The sequence below is a fragment of the Theropithecus gelada genome, chromosome 14 (assembly GCF_003255815.1).
Source record: "Theropithecus gelada isolate Dixy chromosome 14, Tgel_1.0, whole genome shotgun sequence".
Classification (NCBI taxonomy): domain Eukaryota; kingdom Metazoa; phylum Chordata; class Mammalia; order Primates; family Cercopithecidae; genus Theropithecus; species Theropithecus gelada.
This window is the reverse complement of record NC_037682.1, coordinates 52,784,497-52,809,119: the sequence shown is the minus strand read 5'-3', so window position 1 is coordinate 52,809,119 and position 24,623 is coordinate 52,784,497. Positions and strand designations below refer to the sequence as shown.

At 41.9% G+C, this 24,623-nt stretch overlaps 1 protein-coding gene across 2 annotated transcripts in view; it reads left to right on the top strand.

The window, feature by feature from the left end:
- TEAD1 (TEA domain transcription factor 1) overlaps positions 1–24,623 on the top strand; it is a 273,397-nt gene that overhangs the window by 1,995 nt on the left and 246,779 nt on the right. The window lies entirely within an intron of this gene.

Below are 24,623 nucleotides of genomic sequence, written 5' to 3'. Positions count from 1 at the left end.
GGGAGATGTGATCCACTGTATAGTCACAGCCGCGAGTGGTCTCCTTTTTCTGCAGGCTGCAGTGAATCTTGCTGGTCTCCTAGGGATAGGGGCTTCTCTGAGGCACAGACTGGGGAACAGTCTTCAGGCTATGCCCGGTGCTTCACCCTTTCACTGTTGGGTTTGTGCCCCCCTTCTGTAAACAGCAGGGTCTTTGGGCCCAAGCATATCTGAGTGCTTATAAGGACTAGACTTAAATCCAACTTCTTTACGAATCTTTTCCTTTTTAGAAGGAAATAGTAGAACTAATTACAGAGTGACTCAGGAAAGACAAATGGATTCGTTGAACCTTTGTCAGTGGTGAGGTTTTGAATTGTAGTATTTTTGGGGAAAGGCTTATTTTTCTAATCTCACTGTTTCCATAAATGGGCACAGATATTTTTGTTTAGTGTTTCTTTGTATGTGCAACTCTGTGTTGAACTCTCAGGTTTCAGGTTTTAAACAGTTAACAATTCTTTTATTTATTGTTGGTATAAAAAAATGAACTGATAAGCTATATCCATTACGGGTTCTTGCTGATGGTATCAAAGTGCCAAGGTAGACTATTTTATTTTTACTTTAATGGTAAATATTATTTGAGCTGCAGTTTTAGGGGAATATTAGAACTTTTTTTTAAAAACAAGCTTGAAACAAAACCAGTATGACACTTTACCTTGACAATAGGGGTAAAGAAAATTATAGGAAAGAATCTTTGTGTAAATTCCTCCTCTGTGTGATCCTTTATAAAGTAATGAACTCCGGGGAACATGCATGAGAGAGATTATTGGAAGGTTGGAGGGTTTTTTTTCATTTCTTTTCCCAAAACAAAAACCAGGACTCACCATGACATACACTTAATGAAATTTAATTTAAAGGGGGAGGACATCCCAATTTAGTTTGAGCCAGACTGATAGGAATTTCTCACTGAGAGGCTTTTTCTTGCCTTGTGGTACAATGTGTGCCCGGGCCCCAGCAGCAAACTAATTACACATAAGGGCGGGTTTGGGAGGGCAGCCTTGGGGGAGTCGGCTTCCTCCTCCCTTTCCCATTTCCTCTCTCCCCCCACTTACTTGATACAGCAGGAATTATATATTGGTATACTCACTTGGGAGATTGGAGTCCCCTTTTATTTAGAAAAAGAACAAATAAGTCATAAGGAAAAAAATGTTCGAGTTTTTTTCCCCTGCTTGAGCTTCAGCAATTTATAAACAATTTTGTGTTTTGTTGGTTCTTAGAATACAGAGCACCAATTATGAGGGCATTTCTTAATGGGAACATTTGGGAAGAATATGCTTTTATCATCGGTGTTTAGATCATATTTGTTGTTACATATTCAGCAGAAAAGTATGTAATAGGAACAGTTTAAAGCACGTAGATCCCAAATGTTAAATAGACTTTTGAAGAAATGAACTGTAACATTAACAATATTTTAAGGTTGGTTAAGGTTGGTTGCTTCAGAAATGGATTGATCTCTCATACATGGTGGTCATACAAGAGCCTGGTCATTTGTAGAATTACTTTTCTCTCTAATCCCATGTGTTATGTGTTAATTATGAGCATAATTATGCTGCCTGCAAATGAAAATTATGGTGTCTTATCACTCAAGATTGGTGCAAATAACTGTATGTATGATCTGGTGGACTTAAAAATTATCATATTCACATACAGTAGTTGGATAACACTTTTAAGCTCCATTTTAGGCACTTTTTCTTGTACCCAGTAAAGAGATTGTGAAAGGGAAAATAAATAAATAAATATGAAAGCTGTGTTTAGAGGCTGAATCTGTTTAGTGGTAAAACTTTAGGGTCTGTTTTCTCCAAAGACTGAAGAATGTGGCCAAAACAAGTATCCAGATTTCTCTGTAGAACTGCAAGAAAATCCAAGCCAACCTTGCTGTTTTTAAATGTGAGCATTACAGCTTCCCCTTTGGAGTTCAGTGACTGGAACTGCAAACTGCTAATGTCCAACTTTTGAACTCAGCCAGAAAAATATATTGTAAGCTTATTGCCCTTTGACAAACCTAGGCTGTGCTGCTGCTGGGCTGCTTGGGGACTGATTGATGGCTGGCATAATCTTTTATAGCTACATGGTGCTTTTTATTTTATAATAAGGCATAGATTACCTTGTGGTATTAATATTTAAGTTGCATTTAGAGTTGTGTTTAAACCACATCAGTGATATATTTTATTCTTTCATATTCGTAAAAGTGATGAAATGAGGTAATTCAAGTCTATCCTAAGCACTTCATATTTCAGGGTTGAGCTTTTTGACAGACACCTTATTTAGACATTGTTGTATTGCAATTAATGTGTACCTCTGAAATCGGAAGTTCTGGGGCTTCCCTCTTCTTGGGATAGTTTGTGGAATGCTAGTGTATTTGGATTTAAATAGTTGGAGTGTTTTTCTGTGGGTTTTTATTTTTCGTTTCAAAACTGTGAACTCTTGAGTGTCCTCAGTCTGTAAGATTCTCATTATGAGCTTCGTGGTTCATATTTGAATTTGGAGTTGAAATTTGACTGTTTTTTCAAATACATTCCAGTTTTGTAGTGGTACAGAATAGGGTAGCTTTGAAATATGTATTTTATTTTAGTCAAAGTAAAAATGGGTTGTCCTGGTGGGTGCATTTTCAGGATGATGTTTCTTACAAGGGTGGGTTACTCTTAGCTTTTAAATTCTCCTTTGGTCCACTGACTTTTTGCATAGTTGAGAGGATTCTCAAAAAAATAGTTTCTAATAGTCCAGGAGTCTTGGCTAACTGTGAAACTCACTCGTTTCCTCTTCTTGATTGGACAATGGTGGTGGTGGTGGTGGTGGTGGTGGTGGTGCTGGTGGTGGTGGTGGTGGTGGTGGTGGTGAGTAGGGGGAAGGTCCTCATAAAAAGCTATCTTTTTTCTGTGTTTGTGGCCAAGGGAAGGGTGTGTTGTACACGCTATGCCCACCCCACTCCTTGTTTAAAACTTGTCTTTACTACCCGAATGCAATGCTTTTTTTTTGATTCACATTTGTTTTGAAGGCTGTGTCCTAGGATTTCATTAGTAGTTTTAATTTGCAGGCATGGGACCCTGGAAAATGGGTTTAAAAGAGAAAGCTGGCTTATTGATGAGTAAGTTAAGCATCCGTCATCTCTAGTGGGAAATTCTGGTTGCTTTTAGGCATCTCACAGGTTTAGATGTATGTGTAAAGTGACTGAAACACCCTTGACTGGGAATATACAACACTGTTGTTCTTACTGATACGTAAACTGAAAAACTGCCGCTAATGGTGGGAAATGTTAATTATGTGAGAACATATTGAACTTATATTCTCTGGCATGAACTTTTTAAAAAAAATGCATCAACTGTGCTGCTTTTTTTTTTTTTTTAAATAGGCACAGCTTTCTAATTATCATAATTCAGTTCAGCTCTGCTCTTGGATGGTGTTCAAGTGCAATCTCAATTTAACTTGAAAGGGGATTTTTTTTTAAACTTGGAATGTTGAAGAAAATTTGAAAAGTTCATCCAAGAATGTTGTCTGCTTAGGTGTGAGTAAATCTAGGGGAATGAAATGAGTGCCTTTCTGTAATAGTTCAATAGATCTGAGTATTAAGAAAGAGATTTTTTTTGCTTTGCTTTCTATCCAAGCATTTTTGTATAAACTGATGCTACACACTGCTGAGTTCTCTTTGAAAACCAGTGTTTTTCTAATAGATAGTAAACTAAATAAATGAATATTTTATTACCATCTGCAAAAATGGGAAAGTCTTTTAAGAGAGTAGAAATACAAAATTGTTAGGAATTTATTTGACAGAAATCACTGTTAATCTTTTATACCAGCCAAGCCTTTAGAAGGTAATTGCTTTATCTGCTCCTTCTTTACTCTGTGACTTGATGGCATTTTGTGAAGGGAGTCATCTTTGACAGCGTTCATCCCAGTGTCTGTATCCTTTAATTTTTCTCTGACTTTAATAGCTTTTCAAAGAAAAAAAACTAAATGAAGCCCAAGCGCCAAATCCTCCGGGAATCAATTTTAATTGTAAGAAAGAAGAACTTAGATGGGCCTTCCGACTTTCGTCCAGCCTGACTCCTTCTGCTGAAATGCAGAGAGCCGGTGGAAACCAAATGACTTCATTTGCTCTGGCACTTAAGAACCCAATTCACTTCCGTGGTGGTGAAATAAAAGGAGCCAAGTGTTTTAAATAGCCACTCCCCGAGGCCCGCCCGCCCGAGCCTGTTGAGAAAAGCGCATTGTCTGCTTGCAGCTCTAGCGGGGAGCCTGCCTGGCTCGCCCTTCCCCACCGGGCAGCTCCATTTCTGAAGTTGACATCTGGTTTTCTCTCTGTTCACCTGATCTGTCCCCGTACACGCGCTCACATGCAGTGTGCACGCATGCATTCTGCAGGTAACAGGGATTTGTGACATTAAGTATGTGTGTCTTTCAAATCCCTACTGGGATAGGGGGAGGAACAAAGCTAATGGCACAAAATAAAATGTAAACACAGTAGCTGCCCCACATGCCGCCGCTGCTGGGTTTCTGTCCGATGGTGCTTTCTGGGTAGGCGTGCCTATTGTTATGGCAGCAACAGGCGGCAGAACTTGGGGCACCATATGGCGGATGTGGGCCTCAGATAAGCTGTCTGGTAATTTAGCTTATCAATAGCATTTTGATATGCTTCATTTTCAGATCACCCATTACTGTGGCTGGGGGTGTCTTGGGGGCTAACTGATTCTGAAACCATTGTGAGCGGATGCTTCCTTTGGTGGAATCTCTTTCAATCCTTTCTCCCTGGCTGCCTTTTCATCTCAAAGCCTTTGAGAGACAGTGCTGGTTAGAGTTAGAGCTCCATTAGCTGAAGGAACCATCAGCCCCATCTTGAAATGCTGGGCACTTAGAAGACCTTGTCATGTATTGTCATTGAGAGAAAAACAGAAAACAGATACTTAATAGCGTTTCATGTTGTCCCAGCCAAGAAATTCTCTTAATTCAAAGTTGCTTTTGCTTTAAATATTGGCGTAAGTTTGATACTGTTTTCTAATTTTGATGAAAGGTTTCTACTTTTGTTATGCATTCAGAATACTCCCTAATTTCCTTTCACCTTTAGATTTTACCTTAGCTGTAAAATGCAAACATTATTACCATTTATATAACTTGAAATCAGGGAATGTGCCGTTTGTAATTTGGAGGCAAGAAGTGGCTTCCTTCATGCCTAGAAATTGTGAAAGTGGAAAAAATGCTTCCAGAACACCACTCAAGTGTCCAGTGAAGCTGAAGCGAAACTAAAATCTCCCCTACTCATGAATTGGTAGGGGAACTCGTGCCTCAGCTGGAGCCAGCTCAGGGAATCTGCACTTAGTAAGTGGCTCAGTGGAAGTGTGATGGTGTGCATGACCATGTGCTCATCACCTGTGTGACACTCATTCACCAAATACTTGTGTCCCTGATATGTGGCAGGCATGGGGGCAGCTAGGGCGAGGCTGCCTGCATGTTCTCATTCACCTTTCCAGGCCCTGCACCTTTTCTCACATTTTGCCTTTTGGGTTTGCAATTCAGGGCACATGAATCCATTTACATGGCTAATTCAGGATGGTTTTGACTGAAACCCAGGTCAGCCTCTTTCTGTTCCTACTCCAGGAAGCTTCTGCCACATCAGTGGTGCCCACCTTAGCGTGTGCGCTGCAGCCTCCGTGGAGCTTTTACAGCCTGGGCACCACCTGTGAAGGCTTAGGAGGGTTGTGGTAGGTGCAGTGTGTCTGTATTTCTGAAAGGCCCCATCATAGTATCCGCTCTGGGCTGGGAACCATTGATCTAGATATTCTAATTTTTATCTGCAGATAGAATCAGGTTAAATTTGACCACTTCCAATTCTGAATGTGATTTTCTTCCCTCTATATTTGTGAGGCGGTGTACCTAGGAACATAGGCTGAATCTTTATGGAATTGACTAAGATGTTCATCATTGGTTTTAAGGATAAGCCTGCACAAAACTGAGGTCTTACCTTTCTATTCAGGGGAAGCAATAAAATGAACCAGAACCACTTTCTCTGTGCTCGGCATTCATCTGTTACTTCTTGGGAGTGTAGCACTTGTTTCCAGATGTGATTGTAGAGGTGTGTGTCATGCTTACTGGTGAGGGGCTTGAGAATGGAGTTCTGTCTGGCTGCTTGTAGAGGTTTTGCTTTCTCAGTAGCAGGGATGCTCCTAGAGGTCCTTGGGTGGTATGCCTGGTTTTGGAAAATGAGGGGATAGGAAGGGTGATCCTGACGGCTTTCTGGAGATGAACTGTGGATAAACCATCATGCTTTTCATTCTTTCCTTCCGTGTCTCTTCCCTTCATCTTGGGCACTTTGAAATCCAGATGCTCCTGGTTTTCATGCAGCTATACTTGCCACTGAGCATTTAAACGTTTATGGGTGCTACTGTGTGCCAGGGATTTAGTGATTAGGAAAAGGTGGCTAATGAACAGCGATCAGTAAAACTCACCTGCCTGGCAGAGTTTACAGTTTAGCAAGGAAAGCAGGCATGTAAAGAGGTCATGGTAATCCAGTAGGAAAGTTGAGTGTATGGTATTTTGTGAGTTCCAAGGTGCACATTTTTAACATGCTTGAACATTTTTGAAATTGGGATGTGTTTGACAATCATGGCTGGCCAGGTGGTGGTAATGACCCTTGATGTTGGATACGCTCACCAAAGCCTGTGGAGTGAATGTAGTGGACAGGAAGAAAATCCCAGAGTCAGTGGTGAGCATTCCTAAGAATACCCTTGTTACGGAGGGTGATATTGTATGGACACTGATCACTCTGAGAAGTTACTTTAGCTTATGTTAACCTGATTTATTTAGCTTATATTTTCCTTTTTATGTATGCACAAGATTGATAGTAAAAAGTTTCAACGTGTATAAAATAGTATTTCTAAGTGATAAGCATTGTGACATAATTTGTTTCACAGTAGTACCTCTGAAATAAAATCCTGCTACATCTTACTGGCAGTGGTGTCTTAGGGTTAGTGAAATGTTGAAACAACACGTTTGCATCTCTAGTCCTAAGGATCTGGGAGGTTATACGTTATGGATGGTTGTTGCCTTGAGAGTTGCTTTGAGGGAGTGGGGTTTTTTACTTGTTTATATTTTTTAGGAGCATGAATTTCCTTGTGTAACATCAGAATAAAGGGGAAACACACTCACTGGGGTAAGCCCTCATGGTATATCCAAAGAGCTGTGTTTCTTGTGGTAGGAACTGAGGAGGGCTTTTGGAGGAAGTGATGTTGGAGTTGGGCTTTGAAGGAACGGGGGGAATTTTTTTCCAGATGCCATTTTGTGGGGTGAGTTGGGAGTAGGTTGTTAGAAAATAAACAAACCTTGTGAAATATTCTCCTGAGTAATGAACTTAACCCTCGCATATCGATAGGTTTGTTGCCAATAATGGGCTACTACAGATTTGAAACTTGGCTATGAGAAATTAATTGAAAGGAGTAGGAGGGGGGAACTGATTGACATGAACAGTGAGTGGGCTGTTTCCTGATTTTGGTTTGGAAAAAGGATAATGTGGGTTCAAAATTACAGATTTGGAATTGGACATACCTTGGCTCAGCTACTTGCTAGTATGGCCTTGGACAATTTGCTTGTTCTCTGCAAGCCTCGGTGTTCCTGTCTATAAATTTCGATTGTGCCCACTATATACCAGACACATGGTTTGGTAAATGCTCAGTAAATAGCAACTTAAAATGTTATGTTGCATAACAGATCTTGAAGGATTTTCTGCCAAGTCACCCTGGACAGTGAACCTTGAGGAACACCCAAGGCTGAGGCATTTACTTAGAAGAGCTGGATTCCTGGTCTCAGGCAAACAGATAGAAATCTAGGAGAGGCTGAGGCAAGCCCGTAAAGCCCTTGACCATTAATCACTTTGAACCACACTTCCCTTATTCATAAAGTGGAGGAAATCCATCAGTAAATACATAATATTTGAGGTCATTCCTTACCCAGTATGAATTAAATGGAAATGCTTCAAAAACTGGATGGCACGGTACACTCCTAACATTGCAAGGGTTGGGTTGTAAAAGTTCTTTTATAAGTGGTTGAATGGAACTCATCTTTTCATAGGGAAACAAGCTTAGGGTCTCGGGCCTTCTTGTAAAACCATTGCATAATCCCCCCTGGGGTGCAGAGGGCATCCAGCTTCAGGTGCGGAGAAGAAAGGTACTTTTGCTGCCCTCATTACACCTCTTAATACTTGCTCAGGGCTTAGCTTCTCTGTGCCCGCACTTTCCCCATCTGGAAAATGGGAATGATGTTATCTACTTGGAAGAGTTGGAGTAAAGTTTAGATTAGGTAACTGCTGGCTCAGTAGGCTAGAGCTGCAGGTGTGGCTGCTGTTAAAACCCAGGCCATTCGTTTCTCCCAGTACTCCAGGCTCCAGAGATAAATCTTTGCCGCGCTCCTAAGACTCGCTTCCTCTGGGCCTTAAATGTGACTCAAATTATTCACACTCATGTGAATGAATGGTTGCCCATCTCTTTAGCCAATGACGTTTGTGAATTCCAGTGCCTAACTCCAGGTACTTCCTGGGTAGATGAGCTGAGTTCCTTCTGGAAGCTGTTGATAGAACCTTGTGTTTTCAGTCAGCTGCCTTAAGCTGGTCTTGCTCTGCTCACATTCCCAGCTACACTTCTGGGTGTGTCAGTGTCCCTGTGTTTTTAGATCTGGGCCACTCCCGGTGACTGGTCTGAGCAGTTAAGATTGCTTTGTGTGAGCCTGGGCCGGGGACCACCTGCATTTTATTGACATCTTTTCCTATTGTCTCTTAAGCAATGTATAGACGTGTGTGTTAATTAATCTGGTTTCCCAGTCTTTAAAAAAATTTAACAATTTTTGAGGGAGGAGAGTAGTCTGGTTAAGGAGACTTAGATTCAAGCAGGCTGATAGTGGATAAGGGGAGAAAAATAGGTTTAAGAGCACTTATTCACAACCCTGGGAGTCTACTAAAAGTACTGAATTACATACTTTAAAAGGGTGAACTTTATAGTATGTGAATCATATCTCATAAAGAAATAAAACCCTGGATCTAGTCACCACACAGAACAGCATCTTGTCATGCCCACCATGGTGTCCCCAGCAGTCTGGCTGTCCTGTTTTTAGGTGGTCAAGTGATTAAAAATTGATAATCAGACCTAATAAGAAGAGTTTACATTTCTACCAGTTTGTTTTAGAGGGGAGCCAGGAAAAAACATACAGTTCCTTTCAAAGATAAACAGTAGTAATATTTAAAATGAAAGATTTTTTACTTCAGGAAGATTCAGTTTCAATAATGCGGAATGATGTGCTCCTTAATGATAAATGTTTACCATGTTAACCCATCCTTATGGATTATACTTTTAAACAATCCAGTAACTAAGTCATAAAGGATAAAGTGGGAGATCATGAAGAGGAGACACCTGGAAGGCATGGGAGGCCACAAATCAGTCATTGAATCTGATTTACAGATTGACTTAAGAATGGGAAAAAACGGACCCAGAATCAGGTTAACGTGTACCTCAAGTTTCAGGCTCTGCTCTACCTAGCTTTTTTCTTAATTTTAACTTGGTCTTCCTTGTTCCTGTGTCCACCCACCAGATCTTGGCTGCCTTCCTTGTGGTTACTGTTGTGGCAGTTTTGCCCGTTTGTATTTTCTACGGGGCTGCCCTTTATGGTTCCCCATGGCTGTGTACCTGTTTGCCTGGTATAGTCCTGGTTTATGTTGCTTGTCTTGGCATAATCCTTAAAGAACCCTCTTTTACTATCAGAATGTCCCAGTTTGGATGATAAATTATATGCCTATTGTACTAATAGGAAACTGTCAGGGAAACTGGCAGACTAGACTTCTCTAAAATGGAGAGAAAATCCCGGGCAGGAGGGCTTTGTGGTGTCTTGGTATTGAGCTCATAACAGTATTACTTTTGAAGGATTGTCCCAGGCCATTTCTGAGGCCAGAGCTACAATAGAGGGGAATTTCAGGAAACAACTTTCCCTTCAAATCTGTGCTATTTCAACCAAATTGTTTCAAACCTTGTTCTTTTCTGTGGATGCATTCGTAAGTATTTTTAAAAAAATAATTCTCATCATTCATAGGAATGATTCAGCATTGGTTCATTTCCTTTTAGACCAACAAAGTTTAATTTAGAAAGAAGTTTTTTTTCAGTGGTATTCTGAAAGGTTGGTTTGTACTGTATGAAAATGGAGGATTTCAGATTATAATTTAGAACCTGTGGTCTTGGCACTCTTGACATTCTTAGGTTTCAAACTCACTTACCTGTGTTCTTTGGGAGACTGTGTGATGATGTTCTATGATGCACCTAAATAGATAAGCCAGAGCACATTGAGTGGGATTTTAGAAATTTTAAAATAAATTTTTATACTTTTAGAACTTTGCCTAAAACCAAAAGTAATTGGAAGGACACTGCTCAGTTCCTGGTGGTTCTTTTGACACCACTGTTTAGTTATTTTGTGGTGTGCCTTAGGCAGTGACTTTGGGCAGGAGTGGAGGTGTTCAGTCCAGTGTTCAGCTCTGGCCAAAACAATGGCGTCTAGACTTAGCTGTTGAGAACTCTGCTAGAGAATTGTTACCTTGTTGGGGTGGTTCACTTGAGAGAAGGCATTTGAGGGTCCTGTAAGTGCTGGATCTTGGTCTCTCCACTTCTAGCTGGTGTGGAAGGAAGTCTTGGTTGGGAGTGCTCTGCTATGACTCTTCCTGTGACCTTAGGTAAGTCACTTGAAAATCTTTGGTTTATTTTTCTGGGAAGATGATGCTGTACTGCCTCTTGCCCCTCTAGCTGTTTTTGTGCTGGGCTTTTGATTAAAGAGAGAAAATGTGTGAGCCCTTAGGCAGAAAAGTCCTGGAGAACTGTTATCTTATCATACCATCCATAACCCTCAAAGACAGGTTTTGTGGAGGAGGAGCAGTACTGCTGAGTTCACTTTTAGTTGTGCTAATTCCTGGGCTTCTCGGATGGGAAGGGAAGGCTGACAGGCCAGGTTCTGTCTTAAGCCCTTATGAGTTCCATTTGTAGTTGAAGAAGCTGAAGCTCAGGGCAGTTGAGTGACCTCCCCAGCATCACACAGCTACACTCTGAAACCAGTTCTTTATCTCTGTGACTCCACAGCTGTCAGGCTAACAAAGGACTGCACGTCAAGTCACCTGTCAGGTTTTCTTGTGACATTTGAAGGGAGTTAAGATAGATTGTGACATTGAAACAAAGGTAGTCTTCTCATTTAGTGTATTTGCCCAAAAAAACGAGGACACAATACTTTTGTTTTCTTGGTGGCCCATTTTACTCCCTCTTCAATACAAACTTATGGCTAAGGTCTTGAAAAGTTGGGTGTGTCTCAGTTGAGCCTCTCAGAGGTTACTTATCCTACCTCGTTCACCTCTCTCCTGTGGTTTCAGTCCTCCAGGACTTTGGGGACCAGTACCCCTCACCCCCACCCCGTGACTGGTTATACTCACCATTGAGAGAGAGGGGGCAGGACTCCTTGGGGCCAGGCTAATCCAAACTGCTCTCTAGGCGGGTGTAGTGGGTAGGGGGGGACTGCTGTAGTTTGGAAGCTTGGAACTGGACCTGCCAGTATATCTGGTTTTGCTTTGGAATGTGCTGTGTTGGCAGGCAGGCAGAATAAGTTAGCCCCCTCCAGCACCCTGAAGGCCTGGATATGGAAATGGCCTTATGCTGGTGATACAGTTTAGGTAGATGACCTTGACTTCACTTTTTGATAACGGGAGTGCTTGGGAGCCTGCTGAGATGGGGTGAATTTCTCTCCTCCCACCCAGGTGACCAGCTTAGCCTGTGATAGGTGATGGGCAGTGATGGGGCAGCTGGCAGAAGAGAGTTAACTGTGCTTGCCCAGAGCCCTTCATAATCAGGCCTCTGAAAAAGACACTGGGACTTTGAAATGGGGTTGTTTACAGGGTTGATATCCATCTTTGACACCTTGGTTGGTTTTTGGTGGGAGGCAGTGGGGCTGGTTGATACAATCTCTTCCTCCTGTCTACCTATTTCTGGTGTCTCTCGGCCAAAAGGTGCGGGATCACTGATTGCCAATTTTTAGGTATCTGTGCTCATGTCTTTCCCCTCTTCCCAACTTGCTTGTACCTTCTTAGTCTTCATGCATTTCTTAAATTCTTCCTAGGTACTTCTGTTGGCTGTTTTGGTGTTGCCCTAACTGTGCAGTTCTCACTAGTGCTTGGTGTATTTAGCAAAGTAGGCTGAAAGCATGGCTTGGAGGTCAGATCTTGGTTGCAGCTCCAGTTCTGCCTATTGGCTGTGTGATTTTGAGTAAGTGATTAACTCTCTCTGGGCTTCTTGTTTCCTCCTCTGCAAAGTGGAGAAAATAATAGTGAGTTTAAATGAAATATAGCAAATGACCCACTGCCAGCATCTCTATTGGTTCCCCCAACCCACTGAGAATTCTCCTGCTTCTTCCACTCTCCAGTTCTCTGTTCAGAGTCCTGAGGTTTTCCTCCCAGCTAACATGGGCTGGTCTGACTGGGGGTCATTTATTTGCCTTTTCATCTTCCTCCTTTGGGTTTAGTTTTAAGCTTTGCCCCAGCTTCCCCTCTTGCTGCATTTCCTGCTTTGTCATTTTTCTGTTTTTTTGTTTTGTTTTGTTTTTAAATTTTTGGTTTGTCAGGCTGTTTCCCTTTAGTTTTCATATTTTCTGTTGTCTCTCCCTCCTCCCTGGAAAACACCCATCCACCCTTCCCCCGTCCACTTTTCACCCTCTCTCCTCTGCTCTTATCACTTTAAGATCTCAGAGACTCTACCCTGCAGTTCACTACATTTCACCAAAAATGGTCATCAGAAAAGCACCACTTCTGCTCTCTTTAACACTGGATTGAATCTGTTGGCTTATAGAGTTCCCAGCACTCTTGAGAGTTGTTACTATTTTGGAATAATGTAACTCATTCTCATTACGCTTATGAACTTGTGGAATGACACAGGTTTCCTTCACGTATCTGTTGGACCTTGGGCAACCTCTTTATCCTTCTGCACCACAGTTTCCTAACCCCTGAAATGGACATAGTAGTGTCTTCCTTATGGGTTATAGTGCAGGTTCAGTGAGGGTGAGCACAGTGCTGACTCGCAGAGAAGTGTCTCATAAATATTAGCCGCCGCTGCTGTTTATGATTGTGACCACCATCATCCAGCATCTGTGAAGTAGAGTGCCAAGTACCTCTTCCGTAGCATCTGTCTCTCTTTTTGAAGGAGGGGGTCAGGAGCAGAATCTTATTTTTATTTTAGATTTTCAGTGTCTTTGCTTTGGGAAAGTTTAGTACAGTAGAGGGCAATGAACCCCTGTGCACCCATTATCACCCAGCAGCAATCATCACCTCATGGCTATTCTTGTAAACTCCTGGCTCCTCTCCCACTAGATTATTTGGAAGCTATCTTAGTTGTCATACCATTTCATCTGTAAATTAGTACATATTTTAAAAATATGACTCTATTTTTAAAAAAACAACCAACTATGATACCATGATCACACCAGTACTTTAATCATTCCTTACTGTCGGCCGGGCATGGTGGCTCATGCTTGTAATCCCAGCACTTTGGGAGGCCGAGGTGGGCAGATCACGAGGTCAGGAGATCGAGACCATCCTCGCTAACATGGTGAAACCCCGTCTCTACTAAAAAATACAAAAAATTAGCCGGGCGTGGTGGTGGGCGCCTGTAGTCCCACCTACTCGGGAGGCTGAGGCAGGAGAATGGTGTGAACTCAGGAGGCGTAACTTGCGGTGAACTGAGATCGCGCCACTGCACTCCAGCCTGGGCAACAGAGTGAGACTTCATCTCAAAAAGTAAAAAAAAAAAAAAAAAAAAAAAAAAAGTCCTTAATATCAATTATCTAGTCACTGTTTGGATTTCTTTGATTGTCTCATAAATGTTTTTTCACAGTTCGCTTGTTCAGATGAGGGTCCAAAACTAGATCAACAGGTTATATTTGGTTGCTGTATTTCTTAAAACTCTTTAAATCTCATCCCCACCTTTCTTGTAATTGATTTGTTACAAAAGCCCGTGTTTCTCTTCTAGACTTCCTCGTTCTGGATTTTGTAGTTGTATCTCCATTGTGCTGTGTATTTTATTCTCTTATCCTGTGTATTTCCTATAAACGGAAATTTAGATGTTGACATTTGATCTAATTCAGGTTTTTTAAAAACATTTTTTATGCAAATATTTCATAGCTAGTATTCTACCAGGAGGCACACAACGTACAGTGTCACTTTTTCTGTAATGTTAGTGCCATTGATTGATGATCTCTGCATGTATCTATTATTTCATGTAGTTTTTGCAAACGGATGGTACTCTGATACTCTAGTTCTCTTTTTGGAGACAGGTCTCACTCTGTCACCCAGATTAGAGTACAGTGGTGCGATCTCAGCTTGCCGTAGCCTTGACTTCCTGGGCTCAGGTGATCCTCTCACCTCAGTCTACTAAATAGCTGGGACTGTCAGTGCGCCACCATGCCTGGCTAGTTTTTTAGTTTTTTGTAGAGATGAGGTTTCATAACCCAGTCTGGTCTGGAATTCCTGGGCTCAAGCGATCTGCTCACCTCGGCTTCCCAAATTGCTGAGATTACAGGCATGAGCCATCCCACCCAACCCATTCCTTCTTTTATGGAGAAGGTTTCTTTTATCAACTATATGGTTAACCTTGCATATAATTTGTAAAGGAAAGATAGTTTTTTTGTTTGCATATCATTAGGCAATCACTGATTTTAAATTATCGAATGCATTTCAGTCGATTGCAGTTCCTCCTCTTACTGATGCTCACGTTGTTTCGTCTTTGGCCAGAGGGAATTTCTTTAGTTGGCTCCTGTGGCCTTTTGATGTGACCCTAATAATAGTCTTTTATAGTTTCCTTGCTGTCCAATCTCTTGTATATTCTGGGAGGTAGAATGAACCATTTCTGCAGAGTTTGGGTTTCTTTTCTTGAGAAATGGAATTTCCAGGCTATGATGTGTGTGCTAGGTTCTCTGCTTTTTTCTTCTCCCACTCCTTCAGTTGAATAATCTGCTCACCTTTGGAAATGGATCCTGCCTGCCCTGTCAACTCTAATCGTGGTAAAAGCTTTCCTTGCACACTTGCTCATGCCTGGCCTCTTTGGCTCTCGTTTACCACTTTCATGCTTGTGCTTGTCATCTTGTCCTTTCCTCCCTTAAGAAAAAGACCAAGCTGAAGAATTACCATGGATGGTTTGTGGTTTGACTTGCCTCCTGAAGGCCAAAACTCATGTTAATGTAGGCTTCACAGAAGTCTTTAGTCATTGCCTTCATCATGTCTACCTGATAGTTTGTTGTATCCTTGTGTACATAACCAGGACGTGAGAGATTCCTTATCTTATTACCTTTGTGAGCCATTCAGGCTGCAAGCTGTATTTCGATGATATTGTTGGGTGCATTTGTACTCATTTGTTTCAATAAATTTTGGTTGAATTAAGCTTTGTACTTCTTCTCCAAAGTGTTTAAAATAGAATGTATTTAATGTCCTAGTCATTTGAAGAATTTATCACTAGTCTATTATTTTCATAAGCTTAAATAAGTTGAAGATTTGTAGTTTTACATATATTTATGCCTTGGACCCCTAGTTGTAACATAGCTATTGTTTTACTGCTGCGGGCGTACAGTAGTAGGCCTGTAAGTCTAAGATGAGTGTTTTTTATTTAACAAGTCTGCTATTAAACTTATTTTTAGTATTGTAATTTCTGTCTTTGCTTCTTGGAAATTGTTTTATACCTGTGTTGGTGCATCATAGACTATGCACTTAGGCCAGCCCCCCGAGTTGCCCCAGCGAAGCAGGGCTCATTTTAAAGACAAGCTCTAATGCTTTCTTCAGAGGTTCCATTCAGACCTACAGTTTTAGCTTCGGTAATACTTTTTTGTTTTGTTGGTGAAACAAAGCCGTATGCGTTCACAGTGCAGCCAACACAGTCTCACAACAGCACAAGTGAATAGTCCTGAAATTATCATCATTCTCCACACTACTGAGAAATTAACCAGCATCCCGGCCTGGGAAATTTTGGATACACATTTAATGCCCCTCACCCACCACCCTGGCTTTTTTTTCTCTTTAAAGCCGCAAGCTTAATTTAATGGTTCCTCTGTATTAAAGGAAAGTACAGTATTTTAGGGGTTTATTCCCCCCCCTTCCTCCGTGGGCACTGAGAGTAGGGGGAAGAGCCCCGTAATTCACAAGGCAGGCCTCTGCCCCGCGGTAAACTCAGTTTCACAAAGGGAATTTTCATTATGGTCCTGTGGCTCCCTAACATAGTGGAGGCTTCAGGAGGCAAGTGGTAAAAGCTACCAAAGAAAAAGCTGGACTGGAGCCACTGACGTCATGTCAGTAAATCTGCTGGAGGAGCCCAGCCATGCAGCGCCTGCCAGCCGGCCCCTGCACTTTGGCCTTGCCTGGTCAACTGTTCTTACTGCTTCCTCCACCCCCACCCCACAGAACAGCCTGTGTTTTTTGTGTTCTTTTTCCCCTTTTCCTTCTGTGCAACTGGGCTGTGTCGAAACCCATAAAGGCTTTTGAAAACCACCCCTACTGGTCCTGTGCTTAATGTCTTGTGTGGGGAGAGTGGGGAGAATCCAACGATTCATGAATGAGGGAGGCTTTAAAACTTTTTTCTAGTGGGGACCTCTTTGTGATGAATAAATCCACGGGGAACATCATGGAAAGCAGCCAGAGGTGCGACCCCTGGTGCTTAGTACTTTCAAAGAGCTTTGCTTTTAAGTCCTGGGCTGTGTGCATGTGTGTCCATGCGTGTGTGCACGCGCACAGTAAAGGAGAGAGAAGCCCAGTCAGCACATGGGTGGAAATACAGAATATCAGCCTTCCAGCAGAGGATGATTTAAGAGAATGAGTTCCAGTGCGAGTCCTTTATTACCCATTACTCATTGGTCAGCTCACTCTGAACTCTGGTTTGCAACTGGAACAGTTAAGTCTTAAGCTGCAGGCTTCTGTACATGCTGGATATTTAGAGTCACAACCCCAGATGGGCCTGAATTAAAATATTGCTGTGCTAAATCTATTTTTACATCTAGGGGAATGACATCTAAAAATAAACCTTATCCCACCTGTTATCCACTTTTGGGAAGTTGAAACGCTGTTAAGTCGCAGCCCATGGATTAAGCTTTGATGACGGCTTCCCATGTGATGCCTGCATTCCACTTTTCCTGCCATTGGCGTGATGTTTTCATTGTTTCAGTGACCGTTGTCCTCCTGTTTATTTTGCTGTGAATATTCATTTGCAAATAAGAGTGAAGCATAGGTTCAGATTGGTTTTGATGTTCCTGAATCTTAGGGTCAGAAACATATTAAAAGCAGTATCTTATCCATGAATCATGAGATGAGTCAGTTCCTGAAACCACTACAAGCCTCATAGTTCTTGGCTACAAGCAAAGGCAGGAAATCCAGGCTTCAATAACTTCCTTTCCCAGTCCTGGCTATAGCCGCGTTGGTGGTTAGGTTCTGCTGCCTGCCTTTGTAAGTGGTAGGAAGATGTATGTCTGAGGAACAAAGGCACTTGAGTCAATTTACTGAAACTGTTTATAATTTGTGGTCTTGATCTGAATGTCAGGCTGCATTGGCACACCCTGCTCTGCTGTGCGGCCCGGCACAACTCAGCCAGGAAAAGCGGCAGGCTGAGTCCGGGGAAGTGCCCCAGCAAACACATGGCAAGTATTTCAAGGGGTTTTAGTGTTCCAGTGAATCCTAAAACTTGGGGACATGCAAGCGGACACTAGGCAGAAAGCTCTGGATTCCATATGTATAGTTGAAGTATCAACTCTTTGTTTGTTCTCCATTTGAGAAAAAGGAGAGAAAAAAGAGAAGGGAGAGAACAAACTAACACATTTGCCAGCCTGCCAAGCTCTGGCCTGTCTCTTGCTTTGACTTGCAATTTACTTCCTTATATACAGGGTCCTTTTTTTTTTTTCTTTTTTTCTTTTTTGGGGTTCCTTTTGCTGTGTTTCAGGCCAGTCTTCCTGACTTCAGAATCAGTTTTATAACTGTTTTATTAAATATTTTAAAGAGTAAGGGAGAAACACGAAGTTGTCTCCCAACATTGGGTCTGCTGTGACTCGTATTTATTTTTCTCCTTTATGAGCAGTGCCTACTGTGTGTATGTACCCAAGTCAGAACAGAGTCGGGCTGCTCTTTCTATGTGAGGTTGGGACTCACTGTTGCTTTATGCTTTACTTGTGAATTTATGAGCTTTTTCAATCTTGAAAAAAATTGAAATTGAGTGTGACTCATTTATCAATTCTTACATTCTTTTTCTACGCTAATTGGTGTTAGCTAGCTGTGGGATTTGAGAAAATGGGACTGAAATGAGACCCTTTCCCCCCCTACTGTAGGTTTATGTGGAGTCATTGGATAAGTTCTGATAGAAGTCTAAAAATAGCATGGGTAGACCAACCCTGTGAAAAGACACTGAGAAAGATGGGAAAGAATTTGAGATGATGAGCAGTTAGATATTGATGCTGCCTTTTAAATTGAGCTTATTTCCAATTCATAGCTGGCAATAGCTCAGAAAGGACAAATTCTGTTTCAGCCTTTGTAAAGAGTAAAATAAAAGCAAATGCAAAACTTTGCCTGGCTTTTTAATCAAGTGTGGCTCATTCAGCGCACAGCCAGGCTGGTGAGTGCCACTTCCTTCTTGTCGTTTGTATTTGTATTTGGGTAATTTTCTGTTCAACTTCAGGCCTCACTGAAAGGTTCTGATAAGCTGTTGAGAAAGTCAGGCTCATTTTGATTTTAGAGGCTTGACTGGGAGTCATAATTTCTGGCTGTGGTTCTCCAGATTTCAGGCTGGTACAAAAGCTCCTTAGTCTTAGGTGAGTTTCTTTGGAAATCACTGTGAAAATTTATTACTCTTATTAACATGTTAATAGTCACTGTCTAAACTTGGAAGAGATTTTTCCTTATGTTGAGAGAGATACAAATCCAATTATTTTTATTTGTCCTTCATTGATCTGAGAGTTAACTTCTTTTTCATGTAGATTTCAGACTGGGATTAGAGACTGAATCGTGAATTGCTTATCGTCTCTGGACCGAGTTGTTCAGGGCCAGGGATTGATTCATTAATTAAAATCAATGTAAATGGATTTGTAAGCCTCCCGTAACAGATTATCCTATTAGCAGCCACACAGAGCACAGCCCATGATCTGTGAGGAATGTTTGTTGCCTTAGGTGAAATGGATCCAGACTGATGGACTCTTTAGGGTTACTTTATGAAAAACCCAGTGGCTTTTGTAAGGAAGGGGGCCTCACTTAACCTTTACACTGAGCAGATATTTCCTATAGATGGCAGATTATTTTGTTTTCTGTGCCTGCCCCAGAAGGCTTGAGTTCTGTTTGTGTGTTGTGTGAGTTTCTACTGTGCCTGCGTCTCCCCAGCCCTTGGCATTCATGCTGTCCAGGACCTTGCCATATTTTAGCCAGGTTCTGCCCCCTTTCAGGTGAGATTACTGCTAAGAACTCTAAAGAAAAAAGGAGGAACCAGAAATACGTTCCTATTTGATAGCAACAAAGTGCTTTTTTCCTCCAACCCAAGCAAGCTACAAAGAAGACAGTTGCTTGTTATTTGAGGCTCTGACTGTACAGCTGTGCCTCCTTAGAGTGGTAAGAAGACAAGATGATACTTTTGAAAAACTTTGTGGATTTAACAAAGGTCGGAGTTCATTCAGCGGCTGTCATTTGTGTGTGTTTTTTTGTTTTGTTTTTGTTTTGTAATTGTGTTGGACAGGAAGATGCTTTCTATAGTAGGACCAGCTCACCTACCTTTTCTCTGTTTGGATCGAAGTGGGGATATCTGAGCCAAGTTGAGTTAAAATCTGTCTCCTACCTATTTTGGGATTGAGATAGCAATCCTAGTTTATCTTTGATGCTCACACTGTAGTTCAGGGAGACCTTAACTAGGCAGTAGATGTCGGACTCATGGGTGTAGAGAAGTGTGGAATAAAGCCACTTTGCAGAGAGACAAGGAAGCACAGTTGTGCTGAGGATGAGACGAGAGACCAGGGGAATAGTCTCATTTCCTGATGGTTTTCTGTTTCCTGGTTTTCATCTCTCCTGAAGGTTGGCTGCAATTTCTGATTCAGGGGTCTTTTGATGGACACCTTGGCCTTATAATGAACTCGTATTCTCTTACCTTTTTTTCCTACCTTAGGTTAGTGGGAGTGGGTTTCTGTTAATTGAAACCAAATGGTGTTTTGGCTGACTAGTTTGTTGGGAAATACGCCCTGTGTCGTGTTCTAGGGTGGCCCTGTTCAGCAAAGGCAGCTCCATTTGGTTGTACGTGCCTTCTGCTTTGTCTGCCCTGCAGGGCTGCTCCCTTCAGCAGATAGAGCTGTCCTGGACCCCGTGCTCTCCTGTGTATTGGGTTTGAGGGAACATCATTCTGGTTCCTGGACTGTCTAGCTAACTGGGGAACAACAAGGGTTACCCACTTCCACCCTGTCTCAGACTGGAACATTTCAAGGCTTGACTTAGTCCTTTCTGCTGCCTGGTGTGCCCTGTGGATTTAGGCTGTGTGGTGCTAGGTTCAAGCATGGCAGGTGAGGAATTTTCCCAGTCGTGCCTGGGGGCACTGAAGAGTTCTGGTTGGCTGAGCACGTGGAAAGCAAGCCAGGTGTGTCATTAGACCTGAGTGTCCTGCCTGGTGGTACCACCCCTGCCTTCTTCCCCTCCCATCCCTGAGCAATGTGGAAGGCATGCTCTCAGTGGCCTTTGGCAAGTGCTTCCCTGTGATAAATCTGAAAAATAAAAAGTGCACAGGTGAGTACTTCCTCTGTCAGGGAATCTTCGAAAATCAGAGGATTTTATTAGCAAATGGATTATATAGCAGATGCCTTTCTCAAGGAGACCAGTATGGTTGGGGACCCATAGGGGTGGTGTCAGAATAAAAGCCTGCCCAGAAGGGAGTGTGGTAGCAGTGTCAATAAGCAGGGAGCAAATTTAGATGAGACTTGAGAATTTTAGGTAACAGAGTAAAAATTATTTAAGAGGATAGAGGATAGATTTTTTTGGGGAGGAAAACCCCTACAAGCACATTAGCAGATGTACATACATGCAGTATGGTTTGTTGGCACCTTCTACAAATTTGAAGCCATTTTAACTTGAGGCTCATTGTAACGTATTTTACCTGTTTTGTTGGTGAAGTTTAGTTTGTATATTTAGGAAGTGGAAATATGGAGACTTTGTGCTTTAAATTGAGAGGAGCACAGTGAAGGAGGCGGAGGATATAGAAAGTTCTCAGAACAGAGGGCCGGGCGTGGTGGCTCATTCCTGTAATCCAACACTTGAGAGGACGAGGCGGGCGGATCACTTGAGCTGTGGAGTTCGAGACCAGCCTGACCAACATGGTGAAACCCCGTCTCTACTAAAAATGCAAAAATTAACCAGGCGTGGTGGCATGCGCCTGTAATCCCAGCTAGTTGGGAGGCTGAGGTGGGAGAATCACTTGAACCCAGGAGGCGGAGGTTACAGTGAGCCAAGATCACGCCACTGCACTCCAGCCTGAGCAACAGAGCGAAACTCCGTCTCAAAAAAAACCACACACACAACCCTCAGAACAGGGACCTGAGAGGTTTAGACTTTTGTAAGTGTGTTTCTTCTGGTCATCATAGATCTAATAAAAAATAGCATGTTCATATGGTGCTTTAGAGTTGACAAAGCTTTTTCAGTAGGGTAACTCTTTGATCCCTCACAACTTGGTTTGTGCAAGTGAGGAAGCGGGGACCGGGAAGTGAGGAGCCTTACAGTGAAGCCATGGCTGAAATGCCTCCTGTCATACCTGCGCCTTCCTTGCTGCACTGTTTTTTTTTTTTTTTTTTTTTTTTTTTTTTTGTGGGAGGATTATGTGTTAGGACAAGCTAGGGGAAAGGTGAAGTGGGGGTGGAGGAGGGAGGGCAGGTGGGGTCTGGAGATGGTAAAGGAGTTGTTTATACTACCAGAGCAGATGGGTCTCTGCAGTATTCAGAGCACAGGCAGAGCAGGAAGGGACTCAGATGTGGTTTTCAGACCAGTGAATATCTTTGTCACTTAAAAAGGTTTTTTTGTTTGTTTGTTTGTTTTTAATATTGATTCCTGCTGTTCATCCTGGATCTTCTAAATCTTAATCACTCATGGTGAAGCTTGGGTGATTGAGTGCTCTGAAACCTTACCAGGTGATCCTTAGGAGGTATCTGAGTCCCACTCAATTCTAGCCCCGTGTCTCTTTTTTTTTTTTTTGTCACCCAGGTTGGAGTGTAGTGGCGTGATCTCGGCTCACTGCAACCTCTGCCTCCCGGGTTGACGCTATTCTCCTGCCTCAGCCTCCTGAGTAGCTGGGACTACAGGCGCCTGCCACCACGCCCGGCTAATTTTTTGTATTTTTTTAGTAGAGACAGGGGTTTCGTCGTGTTAGCTAGGATGGTCTCGATCTCCTGACCTCGTGATCTGCTCGCCTTGGCCTCCCAAAGTGCTGGGATTACAGGAGTGAGCCACCGCGCCGGCCAGCCCTGTATCTCTTGAACTACAAAAGTTTTATAGAATTTAGGTCTCGGTATGTCCTGGGAGCTTGTTAGAAATGCATTATATAAGATCCCATCCCAGACCTGCTGAATTAGAATCTGCATTTTAATAAAATTCCAGGTGATTAGGGCATGCACATTAAGTTTTGAGAAGCATTGCTATAAGATGCTTCAGGGAAACTTTAGGGACTGTAGCTGAGGTAATTTCACATACTCTTTCCAGTTTTGTTATTTGCCTTTTGACTTACCTTACGCAACTTTTTCATGCAGAAATTAGTTCTAAGTCAGATTTATCAGTACTTCCTTTATAGTTTCTGTGTTTTTTATTTGGATACGAAAGACTTGCCTATTCTAAAATTACTGGAAAAAAGTCTTCCACTTTAAAAAATGAAATCATGGTATATTTTATATAACTGGATACGTCTCGAATTTGTTTGGACTGTAAGGAGCAAGGTAGGAATCTAGTCCCAGTGGCTGGTCACTTGTCTCAACACTGTATCTTTCACCTTTTTTTTTTTTTTTCATTGGTTTCTTCGTGGATCCATACACTAATTCATGTATGTTTTATTATCCACATGTTGAGTTAATTACTGTAGCTCTATAATGTGTATACCTACCTCTTTCTTATTACTCTTCTTTTAAATATTTTTTTTTTCCCTAGCTTTTCTCATCGGTTTATTTAATGAATTGTAGAAACTGCTTGTCTGGTTTAAAACAATTCCAGAAGCTGTTTTTATTGGAGTGGTATTACATTTGTGGAATAGTTTACCTCATTCTGTTTTTTTTAAATAGTTTTGCCTTTTCTAAATTATATATACCAGTAGTACTTCAGAACATTTTTCAGTAACAGTCATGCCAGCCTTTGCAATGGATAGTTTGAAACTTACATCTTCTGTGGGGTTTTATATTCAGAGAGACTTTCCATTTATTCTGTATCACTGCATCCTGTTTATTTCTCTCAATAAAACTAGTTTATTATCTGATTAACTCACTAGATTATAAGCCTCACAAGGGAAGGTTCCATTTCTCTTTATTTACCAGTGTAATTGCTCAGTGTCTAGAAAATCTCTGGTACATGGATGCCTAATACATATTTGTTGAATGAATGAAATTTTGGTAACCAGAGACTCTGGCCCTGCAGTTGAAGATCGATGACATGTCGGATTGTTTGGATTTGGATCCCAGTTTGAATTCAGTGCACCTTTTGAGATTATTTTGCAATCTTTTGGGGGAAGCGTTCCTTCTCTGCCATTGAATTGAGGATGGAACTGGAAATGTTTTGATCTATGAGACTTGACAATTGGTGTGAATTCATTGTGAAAGTGGAGACTGATGACCCAGCACAGGCGTTGTCAACCCACAGGTTATTTGGAAAATAATGCTGTGAATCAAATCTCACCACTTTGATTCAGCAGCATCCCCCTTTTAGATCGTTCTGGTATTAATTTTTCTTTTAATTAGGAAAAATAAAATATTTCTGCAAAGAACTTTGGAGCTTTTTTTCTATAATTAGAGATCCCTTGGATAAATTAGCATCACCCATTTAAGCCCTTTTGTTTTAGGCACAAATACCCAACCTGTGTGCTCCTTATGGACAGGAATAGACTCTTCATTCGTTTTTATAACTCTTAACCAGGTACTCAAAAACGGTTTAATAAGAGAAACCAAATCATAAACATACAGTACATTCTAAAATTATAAATTAAAAAATGATGTTATATCTGTGGGGTGCAGTGGAAGTAAGTTTTGCTTGTATTTTAAAAGCCACACTGGGCCGGGCGCGGTGGCTCAAGCTTGTAATCCCAGCACTTTGGGAGGCCGAGACGGGCGGATCACGAGGTCGGGAGATCGAGACCATCCTGGCTAACACGGTGAAACCCCGTCTCTACTAAAAAAATACAAAAAACTAGCCGGGCGAGGTGGCGGGCTCCTGTAGTCCCAGCTACTCCGGAGGCTGAGGCAGGAGAATGGCGTAAACCCGGGAGGCGGAGCTTGCAGTGAGCTGAGATCCGGCCACAGCACTCCAGCCTGGGCGACAGAGCCAGACTCTGTCTCAAAAAAAAAAAAAAAAAAAAAAAAAAAAAAAAAAA